Source organism: Ambystoma mexicanum, chromosome 7q (genome assembly GCF_040938575.1).
Source record: "Ambystoma mexicanum isolate Mex_15411 chromosome 7q, UKY_AmexF1_1, whole genome shotgun sequence".
Taxonomy (NCBI): Eukaryota; Metazoa; Chordata; class Amphibia; order Caudata; family Ambystomatidae; genus Ambystoma; species Ambystoma mexicanum.
Window position 1 is genome coordinate 432,144,140 of NC_090941.1, and position 22,836 is coordinate 432,166,975.

A 22,836-nucleotide genomic window follows, 5' to 3' on the forward strand; every position below is an offset into this window, starting at 1 on the left:
TGCGCCCTTTCGAAGCACGGGATCTGTATGCACACAGAAATTATTATGTAGTCCATTTTGCAAATCAATGCACTGGCACAAGGTGCACGTGCATAGAAGAAAACATGTTAAGTGTTGTTCAGATGATCAAAAAACAAGGTTCAATAACATGCCCTCCAGTTATATTTTTGAGGAACCTCCCAATTTTGAAAAACGTATCAATATTTTGTCAAGCCTTTTTAAATGTGAAAAGAAAACATATGTTGGGGTTGTGTGACATTCTAAAGGAGGGCCATGGTATAATGGATACGGGAGGATAGCTTAGCGGCAACGTGCGCGCCTTGGAAGCAAGATGACACAAAGCAACACAGGTTCGATCCCTGGGTCCGCGCTTAGAAACCTCTAGGTGTTTAAACGTGTTATAAATAAGCAACTAAGACAACAGCAAAAAAAAACAATTACGCAAAAAAAAAAAAAAAAAATCAAACAATCCCTGTAACAACGCTTCGATGCCCACGGGCTGTGTGAGCGCTTTTAAACTGTAAAATAAATAATGTTTCAAGGAATATTAATTTGACTTCCTCTCCGTTAGCAATAGTTTTTGTAGGGCCACTACTTTAGTACTCGTCACATTTGTTATTTGTTCTTAAGAACGTTTTCTTTCATACATCCTGGGCCTGATTTACAAAAAAATGTTCCGGGGGACTTTCCCATGTTACAGTTTTTTTGTTAATCAGGACGTCTGTCATTTACGTTAATATAGAAGACACTGGCATTCTCTGTGTGTGTTCATTGTGTTCACTGCATTTCTCAGATGTTCCTGTGGTATATAGAGTGGGGCCAATATCACAGATGATAGAACATGGATCCCTGCATTTGTATTTATGTCACCGTGCCTGCGCTATCATGAGTCATGCCATACAACATACATCAAACTCTACAAACAGAGGACCCTTTTTGATAATTTATATGTATAGCCGATGTAAAAAATTGCAGGTTTCATAATTATTACATGTGTATCGGAATGAAGCATCGATTCAGAACACAGATAAAAAGCTTGGCCGATGCTGTTGGTGAAAAACAGCTGTTTCAGACAAATTACTGTCTATGTAATTGATAATAAATCCAGGAAGCATGTGTTTTCTTTTAACTCCTGCAATATACGGAACACATATTCACACACTATGCGGCGTGTATTATAATGTATTACACCTGTTGCAATAAAGTAATGAAAAATCTAATTGTTTGAAAGATAAATCTATTATATTTTAGAAAGCAATGAGGAATGAATATCTAGTAGGTTATGTCGCAGGCACCATTGAAAGTGACAGAGTAAATTGAAAATAATTCCATTGGGTTTGGCAAGCAATCATGATGCAAGTCTAAATGAAATCAAAGAGCTATATTATAAAGATTGGGCAAAACGTTATAATCTCGTTTTAATACTTATAATCTATGCTGATAGTTCAAATAGTTTTCAGACAACAGCCCTATTTACTCCTAGTTGAATAACACTTAAATAAGATTACAGTGAGCACTAATTAACACAATACATAGATTTTCATGAACATAGGCTGGGAAAAGGTCCCATCAATGCATGTTTCATGAAATAAACTACACCCTTGATCATGATACTGGCTGAATAGTGCCTGAGCTGTGGAAATGACAGCACTGAAGTAGTTTTGGGTCTGGTTTGCAGAGCTTTAGCTGTCTCTCAGAAGTATTGTTGCTGTATCTTAGAGGTGCTTGTTTTCAGTCAGCTCCTCTATAAAAGCTAAAGGGCCCACTAAATCACAGTTCCACCTCTCCCCTCGGTGCCTGCCTTGCCTCGCCATGATTTCCTCCCCACAGACTCGGAGCATAAGAGCTGCTTCACCTACATTCATATGTTGGACTACATCATTTTCAAGAACACCGAAATGTTCTTTATAGAGTTGGAACAGTATTAATGCAATTAGCACTCGGCCAAAAATTGCCCAAATGCAGTAGGAAAATATATGCTTTCAATGCATTTTGCACCAGGTCAATGTTTTCGCAAGACCTAGCACTAGCTGACAATGCAAAAATACATTGAAAGAATGTTTATTAAAAGTATCAGGAAATATCATCTCCATAAATAATTTCGCCATACATATGGTTGCCGTTAAACGGTATAGGTGACATTATTTCTGGGGTTAATTTATGGGGTAAATGGAAGCGGGGGTTGTGGGGGTGTCCCCGCTCCATTCAAAAAAATATGGGGTTGCAGGGGTGTCTCCCTCGGTTCCATGGGGTAATATTGCCGCCAAAAAACGGCACCATTCTTGTATGACGATATTTTTGCGGGGATAGTATAACATGAAACCTTATTAAATTAGGGCTTTTTTGCCCTAGTCAACATTGCACTTGCACTAGTGGAAATATGTTGTAATATGGCCCTCAATGTTCACTGAACAAAGTAACTGACTACTTTAATATTATCCAAGCCAATAAAGAACTACTCAATGCATTGGTATGGGCTTCGCTGAGGCACTGAATAATGCAGTTTCAGCAAGTAATTAGATATTTAGGGCCGTAGTCATGGAAAAGTGCGCATTTCTCCAGCAATTGCCATTCACCGAGAATGACACTGCATGAGCCTGCATGCAGAATAAAAAATGATTCCCCACGTGTTCATGGAATGTACTGTGCAAAGTAATCATTTTCGGAAGTCACCCCGACACACCCGCACGCAAAGCATAAACAGCCAGAAAAGCTACCTTTGCATGCTCCCTCGGGCGCAAATACATGCACCCTTTAAACAGTGCATGGGGTACCCGCAAGCAGGTCTGCATCTCAGGGACCCTGTACAGGGTACTCCTTAAATGTTGCCGGCACCCCAAATACATGCATATGAAAAATCATATCTCAGGTTACACTCAGAAAATCTGTGTCTGAACTCCCGTAAACCGTTCCTGCACCCCGCTACGGTGCATATGCGTACCCCTAAGTTAGATCGGAAACCTGGTTGCGTACATGCATCCCTAAATCCAACATGCAAACCCACCTCTGCGCTGCAATTTCTATGTACGAGTGTCTTTACGCCTGCCTTCGGGTGGTGTAGAGATTGAGGAATTTGCGTGGCTAAATCTATGCCGAGACGCTGCGCCAGTTGTTCCATGAATACGTATCGTTTGGCACAATTGTGAGCGTGCAAGGTACTGAATGCATGTTCTTCCCCATTTTCTGTGTTCTGCCCCCTACCAAGCTCCTGTGCAATCCATGCCCACGCTCTGCGTGGTGTCTCACATATGGCGCTTGACGGCTCGCACAGACATGCCGAGCCTGCGTGAACTCCGAGCAAGTCCTCGAAAAGTTCCACGCATTTGATACCATAAATCAACAAACAGGATTTGGCACGCAGTTTGGCACACAAGTTCCCTATTTCCCATGGCAATTATTCTATGAATCGGGCTCTTAGACCCTTATTCACAGAGCATTTTCCAATGGGATTTTGCCATTATGAAACGCTTCTGTGAATTGGGCCGTAAGTGTACTAGGTTATTGTCCACCAAACACACTCAGGAAACCTCATTACCAATCTAACAGGAAAAAACACAAAAACTAGCACTTTTGTCGCCTCTTCATTGTTCAGTTCCACTAAACAAATGGTGATACATGGCCATTTAAGCTTAGATAACCATCGCACAATATTGTGGCTGAAGGAACGCTGCAGTGTATCTTTTTTGTTATAACATTATCTCCCTAGATGGATTGTGCACCTCCCCTGCCCAGACACAATGGAAGATTTTATGGAGTCATAGAGGAGTGGCAGGTCTGGGTATAAGATGATCTCAATGAAGACTGGCAGCTGTTAGGGCATCCACCGTGCTTCTCATTTGCAGCCCCTGCACTTCTCAGGAGGAGTGTTAGGGGGTTGGTAGACTAAAAGCCAAACAAGGAGGTCTGCCTCCAGGTTCAATAATATGTTTTTTCCAGACAACTGATGATCCTGCAGAGATACAGGCATGTCAGATATTCCCTGCCTAACTAGGAGGTCACCCAGATCTTGCATCTTGTGAGCAAGTGGGAAGGATGGTGCGAATCAGCCTATGAGGATTGAACCGCCAGTCATGATACAACAGATGTGTGTGCTCTGGGTGGGGAGGTGTGCCTGAGTGAGCACTGCATTCAAGAGCAACTCTTTGCAAACCACAACACCAAACTCTCTTTGTGAGTGGTAAAACCTTTTACATTGCTTGTCTAACAGAGCAATGGAAATCTGTAGAGGGCGTGCAGTGACCATACTTGATCAGAATCACTTCTGGGCCCTTATTACACATTCCTCAACATTTAGTGGGACAAAATAAAAAGAAATATCAATAGACCTCAAATTCACCAGGCACACCCTTTTTTGCTCCCAACAGCCACTGATAATCAAATCTGTCTGCTGAAGTTTCCACCTGTCATGTTCCTCTTCTGTGTGCATAGTTAATTGGCCTGAAGAAGAAGCAGAGTGGTGAAGTGGTGGCCCCATGTGGTGGATGGCCTGAAAATATTAAGTTCTGAGACTGAGGCGGTGATGCTGGTGGCCCATTGTAATAATAATAACGTGCTATTTCTATAGCCCTTTTATCCAAAGCGCTTTTCATAGAACATTTGTATATACAAATATGATAACCCAATAAAAACTATCACGTTATCAACTTTGGAAGGATCACACACCGATTACAGCAACAAGCGCTTACCCACTGAGTTATCTTACCAGCATGCGATGCATGGGGCTGCAAAGACGATCTTTTTGCTACAGGTTCAGTGGAGCCCCCCAGGGCACGCTGCAGCTGAGAGACTGTTATTTGGTGTGGATTATATTGCAGCGATGTGGCAGACCCAGGGGTTAAGCGTGCCACCAAAGACCAGAAATGATGTGGTCTCCTGTATGGTGATCGCAACACCAGCAGAAGAACAAAGTACCTGTGGTGGGTCAGCCCCATTACAGAGCATAGGGATGACCCCGCCCTCCCCACTAAAATAAAATGGAGAGATATTAAGAAGGATGTGGCTAACTGCACTGCCCACAAAGATACAACAATGGAAATATTTGGTTATTATGGGTTACAACGTATTTAAATGTGTATTTATATTTATGGGTAGGTTTAAGGTTATATATGCAGTTCTTGGGGTGGGTGGTTATGTAGGTATGTAATTGGTTATGAATGTATATAGAGTTGGTTGTGTAGTTGGATACTTGTATGGTTTGGGAATGAAGTACCCTGTCATTAGACAGAAAGAAGCAGTGGGCTGTCATAAGCCACGCATGGGTTGGAACCACCCACTGTGGCCATCGCCTGGCCCTCCTCCACAGTGGATGGTGACAGGCAGGGAGTAGGGGTCTGGCCATCAGTTCTACCCTATAGGATCTACCTTTGTTCCTTCCAGGGGTGGTGGTCTGACGAGACATTTCCTTAAAATCATACAAGAGTGTTATACAGTTTAAAGAGTTAGTAATGTTTATATAGTTCTTGTGTTTTTGTTAAAAAAGGAGTCCCTGTTGGGATCCCTTAAAAATTCAGCTTGGAGTGTGTGCTGTGTGTGCTGCAATAATTTTAGTACGTCAAGAAGGTAAGAAATCAGGAAGTAGACCATCTCCTGTTTCAATATCTTTTATATTGCAGGTTGTGTAGCGATGCTTGCTGACAATCTGGTCTGGGGCATGGGTGGTTCCAGTGCGGGTTATCACTGGCTTGCGGTAGGGAAGGGGCACCCTTGCCCTGGCCCAGAAAACACAAGGGATACACTCTGACCACTGCTGTATCTGATATGTTTGAAAAGGCTGTAATTATATGACTCCTGATGCAACAGTTGTCCTTTCTACATGGTGGGTGTGCACTTCCTTACAATGTGAATGCCTGTTCTGTGTAACTGTGAAACCTGCACTGCTGTAAACTGTGCTATACATGTTCACTGTATGCAGTACATCTGCATTGATTTTGCTCATGCTGTAGCAAGCCTATATGCGAGAAAGCCTGCACTACCACTGCTTTACCTAATGTACATTTGAAGATATTTGCATTGCTGCAACTTATGTGCATGATGTATATGTGGTATCGGGACGCAGGCAGTTCTGTGAACGAGGCTGGACAGATGGCTGCAGGCTGGCCTACATGGTGGCTCAGGGTCAGGAATTGTTGTCTCAGTGCTGGTTGGTGGGTCTGAAGCACTGGTTTGAGATGTCTCAGATGGTGCTAGCAACTGCGGCGTGACAACAGCCAGCGATGCAGTCGGTTGCAGCTCTAAGGGATGGACAGGCTTCAAAATGTCCTTTAAAGTGACACTGGTTGATGCTTGTCGATGCAATCCTCCCGGCTTCTTCACTGAACTCATGTCCTCTTTTAAGGCGGACGGGCCAAAGCTGAGGAGAGTGTTGCAGGCACCGACCTTGTCCTTGGTTTGGTTCAGAGACTCTCTGACACTTACCACCTAGGAAGCTTGCTGCAGAGCTTAGCAGGGCACACTGAGTGGTGGCTGGGTACTGGTTCTGGAGTTGCTTGGAGGGTCCTCTGGATTCAGTATCTCCCTCTGTTCCCTGGATGATGTTTAGGGGAGGGATATTGCTTCCCTCTTGGAAATCCTGGCCTTCCTTCACTGGCGGGAGCTGTAAGGCAAACCTTACCTTCAGCCAGGTCTAAATGAGTTCTTCTTGTTCATCCTTGTGAAGACTTCAGATGATCTGCCAACAAGGGGCTCTAACCACTTTTAAAGCCAAATGGGCCCCAGTGATTGGTGTAGGATAGGCCTTTCCATAATGAACCAATCCTGGGTCCCCACCAACAATCTTCTGTTATGCGTGAGGTCATAACCAGAGTGCTTTGCAACAGGCAAGGCAAAGGGGTGAAAACATGTACTACTAAGTCCCACCCATCTTTCTGTCTGTTGTGGATCAATGGTTCTCTCTGGTTAATTGAGCTCTCTGTGGTTCCTGATTAAATGCAGGTCTCCCTTAAAGTTGTGGCAAGAACAGACTTTCTGTCTCCATCAAATCACATACCCCTACCATCTGAATGGTGTCCCCATCCCGGTGTTGCCTACTGTAAACACATGTACCAGACGTGACACTTCACTGCCCTTGATACTGAGAGGTGGGGCCTGGCTTCAGGTTGACACTGATGCATTTGTTAGGGTTTCCTGTCTTTTGGTAGACTTGCGACCAAGCCTCTTGTGGGCCTGATTAAATTAACTCTCATCAGTATGCGTCACTGCCACCAGCAGGGCCAACAAAGGATAGAGTAGATCCTTGAAGCCTTTGTTATTTAATTAGGCTGGCCAGGCAGGAGGAAGGCGTTGCCCTCCCCCTTTTCAGATGCCTTGATGTACTCCTGGGTTTCACATTCAAACTAAATGTGACAGGAAGGACTGCGTCTGTAGGCTGTGTCCACCCAGAGTGCACCTGTCTATGTGTATGTTTTGTGTTGAGCATAGGCAAATGTGTGCAGACTTGCACCACACATTTTCCAGAGGTTGATCACCATCATTTAAATTTCATATAACATTTCAAAAAGCACAGGTGAGCGCACACACACCGTGCAGATGGTCGAATTCCTCACAGTGCCGCTGCATGTGTTGTACATGTTTAAAAATGGGCACTTCCAATTCCGATTGTGTACTTGTTCAAAGTCTGGGGGAGGTAGCACTTCTGCTGCTCTAGCTTCATTTTCTGTGGAAGGGAAGCTTTTACAACTGCTGCCCATGATAACTCCTTTTCCTGATGGATGAGTGCACTGCTTTTTCCTATGCTGAAGCCACTATTTCGGTTTGGAGGTAGCATGAAGTGTTGCTAGTTGTGCTACTTGTGTTGTAACTGTTCTGTCTGTAACATACGATTTACAAGTACTTTACAGAGTACATTTTTATTGCGTATTGTACACATTCAGAGTGCATCTCATGGATCACTCGTTTATCGTTTTGTCGTTTTCTAAATATGTATTGTGCTTTCCATCTGGTTGTGTTAAGATTTTCCATGTCAAGGACATTATACCTTTCTTGCATATGACGTAGCAATTTACACTGGGTCAGATAATCAGTTCATGACGGATTGGGGAGGATGTGCAACTGTTCAATACCCTGAATGGCCATGCTCCCAAAAATTTGATTAATGAAAATGCTCACACGGCAGAGGCAAGTAAAAATGGTAGTCAAACGAGCCATTGATTTTTTGTGAAATGTTCATGTGTACACTGTAAAGTATTGCCCTCTTTGATGTTTAAAATTAAGTTTAGAGTACATCTTCAATCACTCTTGGCCTCGCCGACACATCTGTAAAACTGAAATTTGATATGCTATTATATAACAGCCTTGCTGAATTGTTGGTACTTTTCCATTAAATTTAAAACAGGAATTGCCAGTACCATTCCATTAGAACCAGATTGAATGAACTTAAAAGTGTATTAAGTACAAGTCTAACAAGTCTAACAGTGCTATGGGAAGTGCTTGCACTATCAAAAAAGAATTAGAAGTATTCTTATAAACTGAAAAGGGGCCAATAGGACCACGCACTCACACATATAATGGCTGATAACAGCAGACAAAGTAAGTATTTGGATGTTAGCTCTTTAGGGCAAAGCATTGATGGGAGATTATAATGTTTGAGGAATAGGAGGCAGGGAGGTAGATTACTTCATTATTGGAAGAGTGTCAGAACAATCCAGTAGAGGATGGCTGAGAGGCAGCTAAGGGCATGTGGTGATAGTTCCAAATAAAAGGAGGAAAAGAGAAAACTATTTAAGAAAAAAGAAGGAGATCATCTTGTCATGTAAAAATGTGTAGTGGGAAATGGAAAGTCACTCAAGTACAGAATGCTTGTTAACTTCAACTGGAACATGGGTAGGATTTGAGGTGCACTTGTTTCAAGTAGTGGAGAATGAATGGTGGGATATCTAGGAGGCAATCCATGCAGTGTCTTGGATATCCAAAATGGAAAATATAGGAAGAAAGAGAGGTGTCCAAAGGCTGCCGATTGGCCAAGAAGTATCAGAATAGATTAGAAATAAAGTGCAAATATATTAGCAGGGAAGGTGGACGAAATAGAATGTGGATAAGGGAAGGCCAGCATTGCCTGCAGGATATCTGGGTGCTTCTGGGAGTGACAGTGGCAGATGACTTAGGGATACTACAGTAGGCTATCTTAGCAATGTAAAGACCATTGAGGAGAGTAGAGAGGGAATCTGTGTAGGATGCAAGGAGTTCTGTAATGTGAAGTGTGTGTAGGTTCCCAAGAGGGAGGGTCCTTGTCCTCTGTAGGTGTCAGATCTCAGGCACAATTCAAGGTGGTTGCCAGTGGTCAGAGGGGACGAAGTTCAGGCTGGGTAATAGTGTACAAATGGAAAGTTGAAAGAAAAGGTGAAGTCAAGCAAAGACTATTCAATGGAGGAACCTACAGGTGGAGGAAGCATATCCAGGTAAGAGCTCAAAATAGTTAGATAGGTATACTAAAAATCAGGGTTGGAATTGTGTTTAGTCAGTGAGGAGTTGGTTGGGAGCAAGGGGGGAGGGCAGAGATATGAAAAGACATGGAGCAGGGGGAAGACCAATTGGGTTGATTTGAAGGACCAACATGGTAATGGCTGATGAAAGCTAGACAAATTATGGAGAGTTTTCATTGTTGTATCCACTGTGGTTTTAAAAGGATACCAGAGAGTATTCAGAAAAGATACGCCTCGTCGAAGACAATGAGTATTTGAAGGATGAAGAAGCATGGAGTCATTCAAGAGGGTGATGGTGGTTTTGGTGGGTGTGACAAAATGACCTCTGCCCTGCAGGGGTACAAGAATGAGTAGAGGCTACAATGCGCACTCACCCCTCACACTTGTACAAACCAAGAACAGAATCATAAAGGTAAAACAGGAACAGTCACAAGATATACCTCTTTCACCTTTTGTGGTAACGTGGGCCGAGGGAAGGCTATAGTCTCAAGAGGGATGTGAATGTGATCCAGTAGCAACCCAAACAGCAAAGTATAACATTCCAAAATAAAGGAATGTCCAAACAAAAATACACAAAACCCACCACTGGGGAAAGAACACAGAATGAACAAAGATAGTAAAAACAGGGGTGAAAGCAAGCAAAAGCAATAATGCTCTTGAAAAAGGATATGTACTTGTGAGCAAAAAGGGTTCCAAGTGACTAACCCTGTCTCCAGGCCCACAAATGAACCAACAGGGTAGTTAGCAATCAATAGAACCTTTTTTGCTGTTCTTGGTGGTTTGGCAGCACCAAATCAGACATCTTGGTGCCGTGCGAAGATCGGTAGAGAGCAAAGGGCAGCAACAGACAGTCCTGCTGGTACAAATGTGTTGAACAGTTCTTGGAACATGCTCCAAGCAGTTCAATGGTGAACAACTCTAGGATTCCTGCTGTCTTGGCTCTCATGGTGCTGTGAGTCTCAATCCTGGGGCTCAGGGACAAAAGTAGTTATTTTCTCGTGCTTCAAAACATGGGGGAGGTTAGCATAAAACTACAGGGGTTTCTTAAACACAGTGAGGTCCTAGGTACTACTGTGGTGGCAGAGAGGTGGTCTGGCTTGAGCAGCAGGTCATCTTTTAGGTTGCAATAAGTCCCACTCCAGGGACTCAGGGACAAGATGGATCCTTGTTCTCGGTCTCCCAACCATGGGGGATCCTGTCACTCAATTACAGGGGTCCTCCAACACAATGAGGTGCTGGGTACCACTCTGGCTGGCAGGTCCCGTTCCAGCAGCAAATCATCCCCAGTGGTCCCTGGGGATGGTTAGGAGACAGAGCTTGCCCCTGCCTTTGGAATACCTGCCTTCACATCACAACTGGAGGATTTTAGAAAGGACTGCTCTCTCTGCAAGGTCCAACAATATGTTCTCAAGTGATGATCCAAAGATGAGTCAAGATGATTCCAAGAAGTGGTGGGAGATCCCTTCTTTATGGGCAACATTTCTCAGGTGATTGGACTAAAGTTAGCCTCATTTAGGGCCCAATACCTGCTCTGGAAATGTGTGGACTTTGCCCTTACGAAGTCAAACCCAAACTGCTTTTCTCCGGAGGTAGTTGAGGGGACAGGAAAGAGGCAGAGAGATTCAAGATGGTAGAACCCTCCAAAAACGGTAAAGATCACTCTCTGACTACACTAACCCCACCCACTTTCTTCCTCAATATGATCTATGGGCTTTTGAAATGCATCCCACTGGTGTGACACCTTGCTCTCTGTAAATGGGTGTGCCTCTTGGTTTCTTTTCCAAGGCTAGCGTCCTGTTGATTGGCTGTCCTGGGGAAAACGGTGTTACTTGCCCTCACAAAGGAACAAAGAGAAGCAATCCACCAAGGCTGCATTCCTCTCAGTGGACAGGGGTGGGTCTTCGTCTGGGGGGAATACAAGTAATCCTTCCACAGCTGAGCTCGTACCACAGGGCGGAAACATATGCAAAATCATTTTAATGTGGCTTGGATAACTCTGATAGATGCAGGCCACCATACCCTAACTCATGTATGGCTTATATTTACAGTTTAGTATAACACCAGGACAAGATCTCCAGTGTTATGCAGTTTGTGGATCAGAGTTGCATATTTCAAATGCAGCCCCTGTGCTGCAGATACTTTGATGTCACTGCAGCTGTCAAGAGGGCACCTGTGACCTCTGACCCTGCTCTGTGCCACTGCTAGAGCAGGTGCTGTGAATCAGGATACTGGTGTAGCAGGGCACAAGTACACACTATGCTTTTTGTACAGGGCCGGTAATTGCCCACCAGCCTGAGAATAGCTAGGCCCCAGTGAAGCAAGAGCATCAGTAAGGGTTAGGGCCATTTCCAGCCCTGTATGTCCCCTGACAAGAGGGTGAAAGCTATTCCCTCCTGGGTGTAAATAGTATGAAATAATATTAAAGTATTTTTTTGGTTTGTCAGGAAAGGGTCTATATGCAAACTGCACAAGCCTGATCTCCCATCAAAAATATGAAAAACAAATATAGCCAACATCATAGTAAATAGGAAAGGGGCTAAATCAGTTTTCTATTTCTATGGTGGCAGTCCAGCACAGAGACCGAAAAGGACCACTGCAGCAGGGCACCATCCCGGCAGCAGGTAAGTTGGTGGGGTGGGGAGGGTGGTTTGGGGACCGGGGAGAGGGGATCTGAGGGGGCTTGGGCTGAGGCACCACAAAAAATGGCAGCTCCCAGAGAATGTGCACCAGTGGCTGCTGGAATGTGCGTGGAATCTCACAATTCCTGCCCATGTTTTCAGCCAACTGATTGGCTAAGCACCCTGCCTCGAGTGTGAATAAATAGGAAAGTCATGGTCTGGCAAGAAGGAGAAGAGGTTCAAGGAATGTGACAAAGGAGTATAATGGAAGAGTGTGAGAGGGGAAAACTCAACAAAAGATCTCACCCATACATCACTAATTGTTATTTAAAGGTGCACTTTCCGAACTGACTGTGCCCACAATCGACAATGGGAATCAAGTCAATGGAAGGTGTACACACTATGGGCCTGATTCATGGAATATTTTGCACGGTTCAAAATACTTTTCACTGGTGCAAAGTGACTGTGCACTGCCAACAAACACCCTGATTCATGGAACAGTGAAAAGTGTCTTTTTGCCGTACAAAGTCACTTTGCACTGCAAAAAGACACTTTACACTGTTCCATGAATCAGGGTATTTGTTGACAGTGCAAAGTCACGTTGCACCATTGAAACATACTTTGCACCGTGCAAAATATTCCATGAATCAGTTCTAATTGCACAATATTTCATGTGTAATTAGCAAACATCTAATGTATGTAAGATTGTCATTGCAAATTAAAGTAGTCAACGATGTAAATCATGTGTGTTTTTATTTACTACTTAATTCTTATTTAGACCACTGTGAATCAGATTAATAGGTTTATATGCTTTGCTTTTTGGCATGGGTCTTTTATAAGAGTGTGAATATTATATATCTATTTTGTGACAAGTAGGAAGGCACAGGATTTTAAATAACCACACATTGGAAACCATGAAACATATACTTTCTTTTTTTGGGTGAGATAGCATTTTCTGTTTGCAGCGTGTATATCCCCTTTTCAATGTTGGAAATGGAATTATCTCTCTGGAATTTGCTCTTCTTCATAACAGCACAGTCGCTGCGTAAAGTGTTGTCCTCAAGTGACTGTTTCACACACAGACCTCGCAATTATGTTAGCCATTTTTTCAAAGAAGTCCAAGCGTGGATATGCAATTCCTCTCACTCAAGCTCACACAACTCTGCAGAATTGTTGCAATCCTTCTACAATAAACCTGTGTGAAAAATCAACAGGAGGGACATGGTTCTTCAGTTTAACGAACCTGCGAAGTCTCATGTTTGCACAATTAAATCCTCTGCAAATTATGGTTAATATAGAAAACAGCAATGATCTTAAATTAACTAATCATCAAGGCAGCTGTGCAGTATTTAAAATTGGATGAGTGGCAGCTACCATTAAAGGGCAAAATGATGTTAGTGGCTGCCAGCCCAAACGCTGGCTACCCACACTCGGTACAGCTCTCTGCTGCTCCCAAAATAGGTCTGTGCTTTAAACAATAAAATACAATAAAGAGCAAGATTTCTTCAGACTAGATTCCCCCGTAATGTCTGTAAATACTTTTATTAAAATAATGCTATTTCATCTTTTTTATTCCTACTGCAAATCTGGATATGTATTAGCACAGTGAACAAGTGTTAGAAAACTAGATTTCAGAGTTATCTATTCGTCTGCCTCAGAAGTATTAAAAGACTGCGTTTGTTGTGGCAGGATTCAAGCTTATGACCTAATGCCCGTTCACAGAACCGAGTAGTGAGCACGTAACTCACTGGCAGACTGCAAATGTTTATAATTTTATTAGATCAATCCCCCCGCGCCAGAGGGGTGTACATGATTGGCAACAGCCTGTCAGCCGAAACCCAGGCAAACCGAGCGAAGTGAGGGCCTCTGTGAGGGATGTGGGGGGGGGGGGTTACCAGGCATGTACGCACCCCCAACAAGAGGGTGCTATCTGCTATTCACAACCTAGGATATGCCATGGGTGCAAATATATATATATATATATATATATATATATATATATATATATATATATATATATATATATATATATATATATATATATGTATATATATATATATATATATATATATATATGTTTTGCAGATCTGGGCTGCATGCATATTGTCGGAGCCCAATCTCTCATAAAAAAAGATACCTGTCACCATGGGAAAAGGGGCAATGTTCCTATTCCATTTTCTTGGTGGTGGACGCGGGCTGGATAAGCGCCGAGATGGGAGCACAAAGCTTTGGTCCAACAGGTAAGTTAGGAGGGAGATGGTGAAACAGTGTCTTTGGGGGTGGGAGTGAGGAGAGGGATATGGGGAGGCAGCAGGGAGATGTTCCACCTGGGGAAGGGCCGTGGGCAGCTGGAAAAAGTAGGAGGTACACAGTGTATTATTTCTGACTTTTCCAGCCACCTGATTGGCTGTGCGCCCTTACTGGGTGTCAAAAATACATGTTCGTATGCAATATCCTTATAAAAGCGTGAAATAATGTCCTTATTATAGTCTAGTTGTGACATCACAACTGTCTTATAATAAGACAATTACATCAAAACTGCTATGATATCAGTTATTACTCTTCAGTTGTGATGTCACAATGTCTGCTGATTCAGCACACACAGAGCAGAATTACAACTGTTACTGCAACATTTAAAGCTGAGAAGAGCTTGTCAAATTCCTTGCTTGGAAAATAGTTTTCTGTGACACTTTGCAGACTTTAATTGATAAGGAACTGTTTATGGTAGAATGGTTAATTTGTGCTCTGCTGGAGTTTCACATAAGTGAACAAAAATCTACATGGTATTATTTATTTTAAAGCACAACATGAAACGTTTTTCGATGCATTTTATTAAACTACTTAAACATTTGTCCACAATTCATTAATAGCTGCATATTAGATGTTTTAAATCCAAACAGATTCTTCATTGATTATATGGATCATCAAATTGAAACTCTCGTACATTAGAGTAAGCAATAGACCAGGTTGTAAATGGGATGAAAATGTGTGGCAATGATTTATAAGGGATAAAATAGACCCCACCTTATGTAAAAAAAAAAATTATATTGCAAGTCAACTCGCCATTCCACGACCAAACACTCCTTTGTGACTGGTAACATCGTTATAAGGTAAAATAGGGTGTGGTTTATCCGAAATATAAACGAGGACGCAACATTTGCAATTGCCACTAGCCATTGGCTAGTGATAATTGACTTTTGGCAAGTAAGAAATGTTATGTTTTCTGTATGTATAGAAATGAGGTGGGGAATTTGGTAATCATGGCTGACGAGTAGCTTCCAACTTGAAATTTTGCACCCTTTGTATAGCATTAATTCTTCTATTTGATGGGCAGAATTCCTGCAAATGTTGCAAATGTTGCTTTGTCTGCGTAAGAAAGTTATTTCAAAACATGCCTGATTCCAAGGATAACAATTACGTCGCATTACACTGTGAACAGTATTGTATTTTTTTTATTTTTATGAATGTGACTTTAGTACATAAAATGTGCATACCGCCTGACTTTATAGGGTTCCCTGCACCTTTCTTTATTATAAGGCCAATGTAGCTCTGGCAGGTGCAACTTTTCAAACATTCCTATTGGACACAATCCAAAGAGATCCTCGACTGGGAGAACGTGCGTTCACCACAGTCTCTAGTTCTGCTGTTTTCCAAGTTCTATCTCGGTAGCAGTGACTCATAAGAGAGTTGTACACACAGGGGCATCACTGTGTTTGTATAGAAACGCACGAGGGACTAGTGAACACCCTTGCGTATGTGCAAAGGCCGTACATTTTTTTCTTAACCCAACAGGGATTTACTGAAAGTAAGACGAGTACTGGCAGCTGAATATGAAAAACGTGCACCGTGCAGTAGAGCTGCCTTGGCTGCCTGCTTTCTATCCTTACTCTATTTCTCAAGAACAGAATATAATTAATTCCTTTGAGAAATACACTTAACTTGCTAAATATATCTCCTCAGCAAGTTTTGCCTATTTGCATCAGACAATAAAGGTTCATGTTGCATTTACCAGACTTTGGGCCCGATTCATGGAAGCTTTTGCATGGTTCAAAGTGACTTTGCACTGCTAAAAAGGAATTTGCACTGCTGACATAAACAGCGATTCATGGGACTGTGCAAACGGTATTTTTGTAGTGCAAAGTCAGTGTAAATTCATTTTTGCAATACAAAATGACTTTGCACTGACGCTGCACTGCAAAAATACACGGTGCACAGTTCCATGAATCAGGGTTTGTGTCGGCAGTGCAAAGTCCCATTTCAGCAGAGCAAAGTCACTTTGAACCGGGCAAAAAAATCCATGAATCAGGCCCTTTGTGTCTAAAGAAATAAACTTGGCACCCGAGCTTCATCTGCCTTGCACGCCTAGCATCATTGTGATTCATGCTGTTGCAGTGAACGCACTTTGAGCATCTATTGCAGGACTGAGTATGGAACTGCTATGGAAAGAGGAAAAAGCACGATTCCCTGCACTAAACAGGACAAAAGACAAACTCGAAATGGCAGAAAAGTATATTATTAGTACAATAACATTTCATTGCAGGTATTTGTAATTACTATTGAGGTGTTCAGATATTCCTAGGCGAGGCACTAATAACATTTGGAGCATCTGTTTCGACAATCCCTATGTTTTCGTGTATAACTTTGCAATGATCATGTGAAATTGCAACCCAGTGACATATCTTTGTGGGGCCCGGGGCAGGCAGCACAACCAAGTACAGTGTTCGGTAACAGCCCACACACCCAGTACTGGAAATGGGTAATTGTAATGCTGCCCTCCCACCTCACCCTCTCATGACCTCTGATGCAGCCTCACAATCCCCACAATGCAAAACACCCCTCCAGGTTACCTACACAAACTTAAACGCCTTCACTGTCATGAAGACACATATTCCTCACCAGGCTACTCCAACGATCTCCAGGCATGGGCATGGAAAAAAGACTGTGTAGGTCTGTTTGCCAGTCCATGCTGGCCACCATTTTTCAGTTTTGTGTTTGTTTTATTTTTACATGAGAAACTACTGGCACACTCTATGCATTTAATTTCTCACGTTAAAAAACAAGCAAAAGGAAACACCCCTATGGATATGTTTAATGTTATACCACGCAATTAATATCTGTAGCCTTCTTGACATAGGGGGCCTGATTCCTGGAACGTTCTCCTATGGGATTGTGCCATTATAAAACACTTCCATGAATCAGGCCCATGGTTTTAAGTGGTGTTAACAGCACCAGGGACCTTATTAAAGACAAACTTGATCCCCAGCATGTGACCATCCGGCAAAGCCCCCTGTCACAGAGCTCCATGAAGTATTTGTCCCACAGGCCACAGGATTGTGGTCTGCTAAGTCTGCCTGAGTCTTGTATCCTTCCAAGAATGAAATCTTGAGTGACAGTCCACATGTCGAGATAGTACAACCTGTTATTCATTGCACTATTGAGCATTAGCTAACAGCAATAACAGTAAGTAACAAAGCATAAAAAACGATGTGGTAATTATGTTTTTTTTAACTATAGGTCACATCCCTAATTCAATGATCTGATTCGAATGTCAAAGGAATTTGCACAATTGAACATGCTGTTCGAAGACATGAGAAATCCATAAAAAATGATATTAAAGGGATGTTATGGTTACAAAGTAAAATGGAAAGACGCAAGAAATATGCCAGTTATTGTTTGCTATGCAATCACAACTAGCGCCACGGCCATGCACTGCTAAGACTAACACCCCAGATATCACAAATTACATCCTCAATGACATCACATACCTGGGGTGTTTTTTTTGTTCACTGACAGTAACAATTGTAAACTGAGGACTTCATGTGATTATGCTACAGAACTTCAGAATATAGCACAAGGTCAAGCTCTACATGCAATGTACCTTTACAGTATGCGTATCATGGTTTCAATGTCGTATATCCACACGAAGGATTCAGCTTAAAATGAATACTGTCATTGAACAAATACAACCACCCCAGATATGTGATGTCATCACTGATGTCATCGAGGATGTCATTTTTGATGTCATCTTTGATTTTCCGGGTGTTTGTCTTAGCAGTGCATGGCAGTGGTGCTAGTGATGGTTGTGTGGCAAACCATAACTGGCTTATTTCTTGGGATTTTCGATTTTACTTTGTAACAATCACATCCCTTTAAGAAAATATTTTTCACTTAATTGTAGGGGTTTTTATTAGTAGAACTTACCATACAGTCCCTTCAACTAACATTTTCTCACTGAATTTGATAGGTTTTTACAAGTGCAACGTAACCATAACTTCCATTTAACAAAGATTTTTCAGTGAATTTCATAGGTTTTTATTAGTAAAACTTAACCATAGCGTCCCTTTAACAAAGTTTTTTCTGGGAATTTGTATACGTGGAAATGTTTCACGATGTTACAGCACTGTATATGAGTTATTAATTATTCCCCATTTAAAATATTTGAAAGGACTATAAACCTCCTTCATAAAACATATTTTTTGCAACGCATACTGATGTGTGTAGTTTTCAGCGGTGCATGCTGAAGTCATGGTTTAATTGGCTAGAGCATGAGGCTCGATCATGAACCTAGCCCCACCAACCCACCCCCGCTTTTCACTGCACATAGCCTGCATCCTTGTCCAGTGTTCACTATACCCTCATAATGTGAACAATAGCCAGTGCTCATGGCTTGCAACCATTGACAGTCTCCACAATCCATGGGGCATGGGCTTCAGCCATGCCACAGGCCCCAATAAGCAAATCAGAGTAGACAACCCCATTGTCATTCACAGAATATTTTTTCTCTTTCAAGCCTATCATGATTTAGAAAATTGTACTATATAGCCGATCCCTGGTGGCCATGCCCACGTTAACCCCATTGCCGTTCCCAGAATGTATTTTCCTATTTAAGCCTATCCTGCTTTTAAGACCTTTACCACATAGTGGTGGCCCATTGCTGTTCCTAGGTGGCCATGGCCAATAGCCAGATTGTCTGGGGCAATCGGGCCACTGCCATGACTACAGGCTATGTCTCAGTCTCCACTGTTATATCACAATTATCTATTCCTACATTATAACACTTTTCACAAAATAAAAAAAATGCCATATTTGCAAAAGCATGCTTTCAGGTCCTTGTTTTATTTTTTGAGAAGTGTCAAAATGTGGGTACCAAAAAATAGTGAAATATTTTAGCACCCACTTGACAAAATCCATTTGTACTTTGCACAAACATACAAAGTTGGGTCTATAAACTATTTGCAAAGATGAGTTCAGATTTGTCAAATGGCACCAAAGTTATAAACTTTCTAAAAATGTTTGGGACCCCCTCTAATCGTGCCTACTCTTGAAAGAATCCCATCAAACTTTGTGAAGACATTCAAAGTTGGGTGTACAACCCTCTTCCAAACCTTTGTGCAGATTCATAAAGCAACACAAAATCTATAAGCAGTTCAACTATTTTGGGACCCCCCCTCTGATTTTGCTCCCTCTTGGCGAAGCAGCACCAAACATTGGAGAAACTAGTTGAGCCTAGAATTATATCACAACATTTCATGCAGTTTCATTGAATGGTGCCAAAGGTATAAGCCATCCAAAGCTGCTCTTCACTGACCTTGGAATGCAGAAATATGCATGGATGTCTTCCAACTTTTGTCAAGTTTGTGAACATCACAGGAATGTCCCCGAACATCATAGATGCAAATCCACCTGAATATTTGACATTTTTAGGCCATATCCCATCCCATTCTCATCATACCTTGCATCCCCAGAGATTGTTTCATTTTTTTGACAAGTGCAATGTTGTATTTTTAAACATGCTTTTATCGCGATGTCCGTGGACTACAGCTGCAGTTCGCAATTGCAACATGGCATGCGTTTCAATGGTTTTGACACACCTCATGTTTTGGTCCAGAGGTGTCCACAGACACCGAATCAGGAAAGGAGTCTGCTGACCAAACACAGATATCACTAATTCTTTTAACGTTTGGGCATTTAAAAGAATTCTACTTGACGGATTAACACCAAATTTGAGAAAGCACACTTTCAGGACCATGTCACCACTTCTCACATACGTTTGGTGCAAATCTGTCCAGGGTTTTGGGCTGTGGGCGTGAGCAAAATACTTTCCATTCATGTCTATCCAAATTTCAAATGATTTGGGACCCCCCTATAACTTTGACCCCCGACCTCTTGACAAAACTTCAGGAAACTGCATGATAATTTATAGGTTGTCATATAGCTTTTTTGCAACGTTCTGTGCAAATTCGGCAAACGAAGCCAAAGGTATAAGCCACCCGAAAATTGATCTACCTATGGGTTGAGTAACTTAACCATAACTACAAGGCCGCTACAACAAGCCCTGTAATATATTTATATATTTATTCAGGGATAAAACTTTAGTTGCAGGGATTTTAAGGTGAAAATGTAATGCAACAAAACCCCTGTAATTCCGCTGAAGTCCCCTTAACTTCATTTCCCCTGTTGCACAGCTAATGACCACAATGATGACATCACAGATGGCATTACTGATTACATTACACATGATACCACAGGTGACATCACTGATGACATCACCGGTGATGTCCCGAATTAAATCATATATGACACCACTGATTACATCTATGATGATATCAGACATAACAACATTTACGACTTAGCTAACACAATCTTTGATTAACTAAATAACAATGTAGGCCAGGGCTAGTGACCAGTTGCTACAATGACCTTTGGCAAAATTCATAATACGAGTGAAAAGCTATTAACAATTCATTTTTTCAATTTCCTATGCATCTCCGACTCACATTAACTATGGGGCGGCGACCATCAACCCATAATATATATATATAGTTATTACTACAAAAACGTGTATCATATTATAGGGCCTGATTCACAGAAGACATTTTTTAATGCTACAATCCCATTGAAAAACGCTCTGTGAATTAGCCCCTAACTGTACAACTGACCTTAGTCACATATGTATATATGGAATACATAAAGCAATTTGAAAGAAAGAAGATGAATCAGACGCCACTTTCAATAGGACAATGTGAGCATTGCTGTTGTGACTAAAAGGACTGACATGTCTCCCATAATTAGCTTCTATGGGATTGAAGATATCTTTTTTGTATTGCTTTATACTCTCCAGTTACTATCCCACCCATTATTGTCCTGTAATAATCAGACTTCATCAGGGCAGCTATTATATCCTGACACAGGTTTGTGATCTGCCACCAAAACATGGGGAAACTGAGTGAATAACAGTAGTATGTAACATGCCTTTACAAATCAACATTGTAGTTATGTTTTTCAACTATAGGTCCCCTTTTCAAATAATTCAATGATTTGATTCGAGTGTCAAAGCAACTGAACATGCTCTCTACGGAAATCACAAAACCATTAATCAAGGGTAAAAATTCAACTTTCAAGCTACTAGTCAGCCATTAAAAAGTCGTTTGCCATCTCAATTCAATACATACACACTGCACACCATTTCTTACTCACCAATAGTAAAATATTTTTAGCCAATGGCTTGTGGATAGTGCAAATTCTGCACTCTGCATTGATCAATGTATGTGTATCTAGACAATGGGTATTCACCCGTGGTGGGAAGACAAACTGTTCTCAGAAACCCAGACGAGAAGTGAAACATGAACAAGTTAAAAATGTTGCAACAAGGACAGCACTCTCATAGGTAAAAGTGATGTTGCTAACAGATACATTGGGAACACATAGTCATTTCACATCACCTTGAAGAGGTGCACAGAGGGCTGAGAACCAAACTGGGCCCAGGCCTGAGGAGACCAGTTCCAGCCAATCAGGGCACAGAAATCCAGGGGTGGATGGCAGGGCGCAAGGGCCAATGATAATCCAGCAGCCCTGCAACAATGTAATAGAAAGTTTCATGGGGAAGGGGCAGGTCAGCCAACTGATATGGAAGGACAATAGAGTAAGATGTATAAGGGCAATCCATAGTGTTTACCACTCTGAGCATTCAATAAATGTGTGTGATAGGTTTTTGGGGGAGGCCCAGGTGCTGACACCATTCTGCATCAAAAAGGGATAACATGTTTGTTGGAATTAAGATTCTGGTGGTGTGCTAATGTCCTGTATGATCCCTGTCAGTTTTTGTAATAAACAACAGTTCTAACTTGCCAAAGGCTGAGTCCTCCATTTATTCTGGGGTAAGGCTTGTTTGGTCCTTCGGAGCTGAACGGGTGAGTTTGTAATAAACCCCCAGACCTCTGGCATACTGTGTCCTCAGCAACACATGCAATTTTATTTAATAAGGTGAAAGAAAGTGGATGAATTATACAGTGATTGGTTTAATTATTACACAACTCTAAAACTTGGAGGATAAACAGTATTAGATATCCAACAAACAAACATTTGCATTAGAGCTTGTAGATGGTATAAATAGGGTGTGCCATGCCCTTTTGCCTAAATTGTAGAAGGTTATTTTCTGTGCAAAGAGACAAGAAGAGCATACTTCCTTCTAGGCCTGATAAAAGATAAAAAAGTTACATGTTTGTAATGGGTGAACGGTTACCAGGTTAGGCCCTTGGTGGAACATAAAGCTCTGGCAGTCTAGGTGCCAGCCACAGAAGTCTGGCCTCTGTAGCATATGCGGCGAAGAAGAGCAGTGTTTGGCACTGCAAAATGTTATGTCAATCATCCTAATGCCATGAACTGCCATTTATTCTTATAGTGTGGGGAACAGTTGTCTGCAATTCTAATGCTCCCAAACTCTTTTGGGATTTTTAAGTTGAAATGTTAGTGTTTCTATTGTATTATAAGATGGATCACATGGTGCAACTTATTTTAATAGT

The 22,836-nt window shown here is 41.9% G+C and overlaps 1 protein-coding gene across 6 annotated transcripts in view; it reads right to left on the reverse strand.

Moving 5' to 3' along the window:
- PCDH17 (protocadherin 17) overlaps positions 1-22,836 on the reverse strand; it is a 309,624-nt gene that overhangs the window by 95,169 nt on the left and 191,619 nt on the right. The gene's annotated exons all lie outside the window — the stretch shown is intronic.